Genomic DNA, 8,349 nt, shown 5'->3' with positions numbered 1-8,349 from the left:
AGGGAAGGAAGGAAGGAAGGAAGGAAGGAAGGAAGGAAGGAAGGGAAGGGAAGGAAGGAAGGGAAGGAAGGGAAGGAAAGGAAGGAATGTAAGAAAGGGAGAAGGAAGGAAGAGAGGAAGGAAGGAAGGAAGGAACAAAGGAAACAACGCAATTGAGAATAACAGAGAAATAGGATCTGAGATAAGTCTAGGGCATTTGCTTAGATCTAGAGAGCACATTAAAATCTTAGAGAAGTACTGTGAAGAAATGTCGGGGTGTTTTTATAAGAGGGAGTCTAATAATGTTTCTCTTAACCCCATACCATGATGCTTCTTGAGATACTAAAACTTCTCCCGTTCTTCCTTCCTCCTTTATCCCTGCTTCCCATGCCAAGAAGATGTTATTGCAGACCAACCAGACTTTAAGGTAAGAAGTCTGAACCTAGTATCAGACTTGATGGTTCATACCTGTAATCCTAGCACTCTGGCAATAGAGTCAAAAGGATAAGGAGTTCAAGGCCAGCCTCCAATACTTACTGAGTTAGAGAACAAACTGGGCCACCTAAGATTCCTTTAAAAGGGGGAAAAGAAAGGCAGAGAATAAATCAGATGGACTTTACTTTCCTAGTTTGTAAAATGAGGGTCTAGAACCACATCGATATTTGCCACGTGCTAAGAGATCAATAAATTTTGCTATTTTCATGAACACCATCATTATCTTAGTTCCTTTTTTTGTTACTTGATAAAATACCCTGATAAAAGTAACTTTAGAGAGACAGAGTTTATATTGGCTGCAGATCAAGGGTACATACAGTCCATTACTGGGTGGGAGTCAGGGCAGCAGGTTCTTGAAGCACCTGGTCACATTGCATCTGTAGTCAGGAAAAAGAAAGTAATGAGTGCTGGTTCTTGTCCTTTTTTACCCAGCCCAGCATCTCAGCCTAGGGAATGGTGCGGCCCACTGTGGGCGAGTCTTCTGACTTCAACCGAATCAAGACATTCTCCCACAGGCATATCAAAAGATCCATCTCCCAGGCAATTCTAGATCTCACAGATTGACAATTTGAGATCAACCGTTGAAATCATCCTTCCTATTATACCCAGCAACATGATGTGTCATCCATCATAAACCCTGCTGTGATGTAGCCTTCTCAGATCTGTCAGGCTCATGGTGACCCCTCCTTCTCCTGAGCTGAGTGGCTCTTCCCCTCCAATATCTGATTATCTTTGATTTTAAACTTTGCTTCTTATTTCATATGCACTGCCATTCTCATCTGCTTAGACCTGCTGTAGTGTGTGTGTGTGTGTGGGGGGGGGTGTTGAGAAGGACAATAGGTTAAATTTTTTAAACTTCCGGAATACCAACCATGTGCCAGACTTCTGATTGGCACTTGACAGACATTTAAATGAACAATGGGCAGGGCCCTGGAAACAATTTCTTTTAAATCCCTGCGGTGACAGAAACCAGTTTGGGTTCTGGCATTTAACAATCTTCGCCAGGCAGGTACAGAGCAGAGACAGAATTATCAGTCATACCTCACAGAGCTCAAAACCTAGCCCGTTTAAAGTGAGGAGGAAGGTGCTGTATTTCATCGAGGACAAAATTGGGGCCCACACCGATGACACAGATCTGGCTGAACAAAAGTTACAGTGGGAATAATTCTCAGGCGTCCTTTTCTGCTGCAGGTCTTAAAACAACCGTCAGCAGAAAAGTTATTTCAGCGAATGTTTATGGAAGCGGGGAAAGTCCCCCAGGTTTTCTGCTGTGAGGTGGCGTTTCCTCCAACACTCATCAGCCTTGGTGTGGTGGAGAGAAGTGTTGGAAGGTGCTCAGGGGTAGTGACTGGACTAGTGTGTGGGCTCCGGTGGGGGAGGGGTGGGATTGCCACTTCGAGGAAGGCTCTTCCGCTCCAGGCAAGAGAGCCAGGTTTGACGCCTGCGTTTTTCTAAGCACACAAGGCTTGAAATCAGCCAGTGTGTGCGTTCCAGAGCAACACTCCTCCGGCTCAGTTGAGGGAGTCCCCACGTTGGGGTCATGGATGGAAACACACCCTCAGAAACAGGAGATGCTTCCTGCCTATGTTACCAGGACAATGTGCTGGCATCTTCAGACAGTGGGGCTGAAATGAATGCCCTCCTGTAAGAGGACCTCTCTGGCTGGCCTCAAGGATCTCACACTAGAGAGGCCCCAAGCCCCTTAGGGAGGCCAGGACAAGAGCCTCTTTGGTGCCCCAGGCTGGGTCTCAGGCTCCTTTTCAGGTTTCATGACCACACAGTTCCTCTGTTCTTCCACGTGGCACCTCTTGCCAGCCTTCCTCTATCTCCTAAACACCCCTTCTTAACCCTCTCCTTCCTCCTTTTAAAAGCCTGCCTTTCCTTTTCAATACTTCCCCAAACGTGGACTTGTTGTTTTGTGCTTGCCCCTTTAAGCTCTCCCCCAGAGAGTTCTGACTGGAGGCAGGTTTCAGACCACAGGCTCCATCCGGTTTTATTCATCCCTTCATCCAGGGGCCATTCCTTCCACAAACATTTGATTATGTGCAAGGTCATTATTGTTGGAAATCAGTGAACGAGGCTAGTCCAGTTCTTAGGTGAATGAATAATTAGCTAATTAACTAAATAATTACAAGAGTGAATGGGAGAATTAAGGAGTGTCACAAGACAGAGAAGGCACTGCAACCCACTTCCCCTATATATCAGAAATTGTTATCCAGCCATGCTTGGTAACACACACCAAAAAATCCTAGAACTTGGGGAGCCCAACCAGGAGGGTCATGAATTTGAAGCCAGCCTGGGATCTATAGTAAGTCTTATCACAGCCTGGGCTACATAGAGAGATCTTAGCTAAAACCAAACCTGAAGAGCTTAGTGAAACCAGCATGGAACCCCAGCACTGTCACTCACTAGGCATGGATAAGAACTCCTTAAAAAGCCTTCCCTGGAGGCTTTCTCCTTTTGCTTCTTCCCATAGTTTTAAATTTCCGTGCTACCAAACGTCTCTGCAGACTCTCTGACCCAGTCACGATTCCCAGATCTACTGGCCACCTTGAAAGGGTTTTGTGGCAAAAGAGTTTCTCAGTGATAGAGGGCCAAGGAGTACCACAAAAATCATACCACACAACAGACCTCGCACAAGAGATTTATTGAGGGGGGTGAGGGCTGTGTGCAAAATGACTGCCTCTGAGTGGGGAAGGAGACAGCCACGGGCCAGGCTATGATGGTGGGCTTTATAGAGAATATTGAGTATGTGCCTAAGGAAAATACGGCACTGGTGGAAATATGTCATCTTGGCACTGAGTTGCTGAAGGAGGGGTAGGGCGTGGGGAATGGGAGATGGGGGTGCTCCAAAGAACCTGGTTCAGGAATGTGTACAGTTCTTAGTATTGGACAACATAGCTAGTGTCTCAGCCCATATATGTACATTTTAAGATTAAAGCCCATCTTAAAGCCCATCTTTTAAGATCAGTGCAAGACAGCAGGCCGTCGTAGGAAAAGGACAATTCTGGAACCAGGCTCCCCATTTGCAGGACTCGAGCCCAGAGCCATACTACTTCTGTGGCCTTTGGCAAATTACTTAAGCATGCTGGACCCCCATCATTAATAGGGTCTATTCAATAATGCCCCACCCACAGGTGTATTATAAAGCCACGAGGAGCTATTCACCATTTGGAACAGTGCTCATTGTGTAGTAAGGGCTGGAGGCAACTATTGGATGTTCTGTTTGGGCCTAGGTGGCATCTAGCCTCTCAGAACTAGCCAGGTCTCGGGATACTGTTGGTCTGGAAGGAGCCTCTGGAACGTTTACCAAAGTGACCAGTCAGTGATAGCGATAAAGGATGTGTCAGAGGTGAGGAGACACAGAAGGAAGGGAATTCTCTAAAACCGACAGTCACGGCACCTGTGCATTGCCTCCAGCACTGAGAAGGGCGTGTAGGGGTTTGTGAGCAGGCCGCCCCTGTTCATCACTGCTTCTGTAGTTCCTGTATCTCATCCCATATGCTTTAACAGTGGAGAACGATATTCTTAGGGCAGTGGCATTGAACAACAGAATTGTCCTTAGGGATTCTATATTGCACAGTTCCTAAGTTTCCCTCCAAGGGAACCGAGGATCAGGAAAGCATGCAGTGGTGGGAAGAAAGGGTCAGAGTCACAGCCTAACCCAGAGCCAAGCCTCTCCAGTAAAACACGGGGTACCCCATACTCACCGGGTTGTGTTGAGAACTAGGCTGACCACATGTGCGGTGTACATGTCCCAAGGCCTGCAGGTAGCTATATAGGTCCTCGATGAGGACATTTCCTGGTGCCTTTCTTTATTAGGTAATGGGGGCAGAGCATAGCGGGCCAGGAGTGATGGAGCGGGAGTTCGGAGGAATTGCTACTCTATAGAGGTCCAGGGTTTGGTTCCTAACACCCACGTGGTGGCTCACAACCCTCTGTAAGTCCAGTTCCAGGAGATATAACACCCTCTTCTGGCCTCTATGGGCACTGTACACACACAGGACACAGACATATATGCAGGCAAAACACCCATATACACAGAAAATAAGAAATAAATTTAATCAAGCAACAGATCTGTAAAGATGCAATAACCACGGTGATCCTTCAGTGCCGTTAATATTAACTGTCCAGTTGAGATCCACTCATTTGGAAAGATAGGGTACTGGATGCTAAGGGTTTAATGTCCATGTACAAATTTGTAGTTTCTGCTTCTTGATGGCACTTAGGACAGAACTTCTCAGAGAAGAAAAGCCTTTCCCGAGTCTCTGCATAGCAGCTTGGTCTCTAGGGCAAAGTTCCTCATGGGAAGTCTCTCTGCCAACATACTTCTACTGCGAGGTTGAAGCATTAAGGTGAGACACAAGCCTAGGCCTATGGCTTGGCTCTCAGCCTTCTTTAAAAGCAAATGCAGTCGAGGCCACAAATGTCACTGCTGGCCCAGAAGTTCAGGTCATATAACAGAAACAGTGGCACCTTCCCCTGTCACAAGCCAAGGCAGAAATATATCCAAGTACATCTATCCAGATTTAATTGTGCCATCATCCCGAGATGCTAGACCCAGAGTCAAGGAAATGAGCCTGGCACTGTTTAATATATACTGGGGCATTAAGTAGGAGACAGCTTCTCCTTTATCTGATAGTCTAGGAGAAGCAGCTGGAACATTTATCAAAATGACCAAAGGCCACAAAACTAGCATGCTTCAGCGAGTCATGCAAATGGGGAACCTGGTTCCAGAATCCACCCTTCCTTGTCTTCCTTGAACCCACCACTGCATCTCATCGGCCAGCATGGAGCTGCATGGACACTTCTGGACCAACCCAAGTCACTTAATGGAAGCTGAACCCCCAAACCTTCTAGACACTTGAAGGCTGTGCGGTAGGGAAGGAGAAAGTAGGCTCTCAGTGGTGCAACAGGCAATCATTGCCCCCAGGGACGTTTTGTTTGCCACAGAGAACATTAAAACATTATAGATTAGCCAGGCAGTGGTGGCACACACCTTTAATCCCAGCACTTGGGAGGCAGAGACAGGTGGATCTTTGTGAGTTCAAGGCCAACCTCGTCTAGAGAGTTGAGTTTCAGGACAGTCAGGGCTACAAAGAGAAACACTGTCTCCATCCCATGCCCCAAAACAAAACAAAACAAAACAAAACAAAACAAAACAAAACAAAAAAAAAAAACAACGCCAAAAAAAAAAATGTTATAGACTGGAGATGGCTTTGAAGTCAGCCAAGTTGGTCCAAATGACACCTCACAGTGACTAAGAATCCTATCGGACTCAGCATCCCTAGAGCCACAGATTGACTTACAGGATCGCTATGAGGCTTCAATAAGGTCGCGTGTGTGTGTGGGGGGGTGTGGGGGTGTGTGTGTAAAAGAGACAAAGAGTGTGTGAGAGCATAAGAAAGAGACTGCAGATTTCAGCATTCCACACTGGAGGGCATCCCCCTGTCACTGTGCTCAAGGTTCTCGTCAGGAGAAAATGACCTTGTGGCAGAGCATGAACCTAACTCCATGCAAGCTTTCCTCCCTGGAGCCACAGCAGACACAGAACAATGCTTGGCTGATGAAGGGCAGGATGCAGGTTGGGGTTCTGCCAGGTCACTCGGGCAAAAGATTCTCAAGTGCAGAGGCTGTCTGGTTTTGCTGCTGGGGATGTTGGAATGGTCCTCTGAAGAACATTTTCTCTGGGCCTCAGAGCATGTATGGACTTGAGGTCTCCACTCCCAAGAGATCTTCCACTCTGTCACAGTGGGGAGAAGTCATTCTTTTCAAGCATGCTATCATGTATCCAGATAGCAAAGGACGGCAGTGCCAAAAGCTAGTAGCAGCCAATCGATTGGAATTGGCTCTTTAAAACATTCATTTTTAAATAGTAGCTAATATTGATTGAGTTCCCACAGGTGCCGAGGACTGCCCTGGATGTTTTAGATCTGTAATTCTTCCAATCTTGACAGAAACCCACAAAGCAGGCACTCTCCCCATGCTCATTTTGGAGTATATAGCTAGCTTGCTGACAATCAGAGCCTTGGGGACAGAGTCACAATTCCAACTCAGAATCCATAGCCAAAACCCATGTTCTTAACCACACTTGGCACGGGGAGTTTTGCTGTTGTTGATATTGTTTGGTTTTCTTTTCAATAGGCTTAGCTTTTCAATTAGCAATAATCGCGCCTCGGATAAACCTCATTGGCTATGATACTGCCACTGCGCAAAGCTTAGCTTAACTTTTAAAGTCTACTGAAACCCCACCCCTATCGACACCTCCAAGCATAATGGTGTAAATTATGGAGATGGAGAAGCTGCTCCAAGTGTTGAATGGTATATAATAACACATACAAGAACATCATCCCAAATGCCTTTATAAGAGCATCATCCCAAATAGTTTGTCTGTCCTGAACGCCTTCTGCTCTTTGCCAGCTTGTGTCTTCCCCCCCTCCAACATCTAGCAAGCACAAGTCTTTTTACTGTCTCAAGACCTTTACCTGCTGGGGGGCATCAGATGGTTGGAATGATTCAGAATGGCTTCTGACCCTCCCTTTTGACTTGAAGGATCCACAGAGTCGTTTAGGCTTGGTAGCTCATTCCTTTCGGTCACCAAATAAAAAAGTCCATCGTCTGGACATGCAATGACATATTGATTTACTCTCTTTGTTGCTTGTGAGGTTGGCCAATCATGAGTGACAGCTGCAAACGTCTGTGGGGCGGGTTTCTGTGTGACCTTAAGTTTTCAACTCCTTGGAGTAAATGCCTGGGAACACAGCTGCAGAACCATGGGGAAAGAAGACATGTGTAGACAAGAAACTGCTAAGGTGTCCTCCAGAGTGGCTATATCATTTTACCACCCTACCGGTGAAACCTGCATCCCGCCAGTGAAACCTGCATTCTGGTTGCCCCACATCCTCCTCATCAGCATCTGACACAGTCAGTGTTCTACAATTTGGCCCCTCTAACTGCTATCTAGTACTATCCCCTAGCTGTTCTGATTTCCTCTTTTCTGAGATTTCAAGTTTAATGTCAACATCTTCTCGCACGCTCATTTGCTCTCTGGGTCCTGTCTGGGTAGGAATCTACTCAGGGATTTTGCCTTTGAGATTGTTCGTGGTAGTGGTGGTAGCGGCAGTGTATGTGTGTGTGTGTGTGTGTGTGTGTGTGTGTGTGTGTTTGGGGACACACAGGTACACACATGAGGAGCCCAGAGGACATTGGGTACCCTGTTCTATCATCTTCTAACTACTTTAAAACAGCGTCACTCACTGAACCTGGATGTGAACTGAAGGGACAGCCAGCAAGCCCTAGCAATCCTGCTACCTCTGTCTCCAACAGGACTGAGGTTATAGGAATGAACAACTATATCCAGATTTTTTTTTACATAGGGCCTGGGATCCAAACTCAGATCCGCACGCTTACCCACCAATCCATCCCTCCAATCTTACTGGGTTTTGTTTTGTTGTCGTTGTTGTTGTTTGTTTGTTTGTTTTGTTTTGTTTTGTTTTTAGAGACGGGGTCTCACTATGAAGCCCTGGTCCACCCTGAATACTACTAGGTGACCTTTCTGTTTCTTCCTCCCAAGTGCTGGGACATAAATGTGCTCCGCCACACCTGGCTTTTCCCAGGTTTTAATGATGTTGTTGGTTTCCCTGTTGTTGGGCTTGGCTGCACAGCATTTTAAAGGCTACACAGAGCTTCTCAGCACTGGGGGTGGGATGACTTCAGAAGTCACCCGTTTTTATACATGCGAGAGAGCACCCGCAGACTCCTGTGCCCTCCCTCCATCATAGCGCACACGATTAGGCCATTTCCTTTGTAGACAGTTGGCCCCCAGTGACAGAAGCCTGTCACATGACCACCTGTCATCTACTGCACAGTGTTGAG

The 8,349-nt window shown here is 46.7% G+C and overlaps 1 pseudogene; it reads right to left on the bottom strand.

Annotated features, from left to right (window-relative positions):
- Nucleotides 1-6,610: 6,610 nt before the first annotated feature.
- On the bottom strand, nt 6,611-6,693 carry LOC116081205 (annotated as a pseudogene).
- Nucleotides 6,694-8,349: the final 1,656 nt, after the last annotated feature.

The sequence above is a fragment of the Mastomys coucha genome, unplaced genomic scaffold (assembly GCF_008632895.1).
Source record: "Mastomys coucha isolate ucsf_1 unplaced genomic scaffold, UCSF_Mcou_1 pScaffold6, whole genome shotgun sequence".
Taxonomy (NCBI): Eukaryota; Metazoa; Chordata; class Mammalia; order Rodentia; family Muridae; genus Mastomys; species Mastomys coucha.
This window is presented reverse-complemented; position numbering and strand designations above follow the sequence as displayed.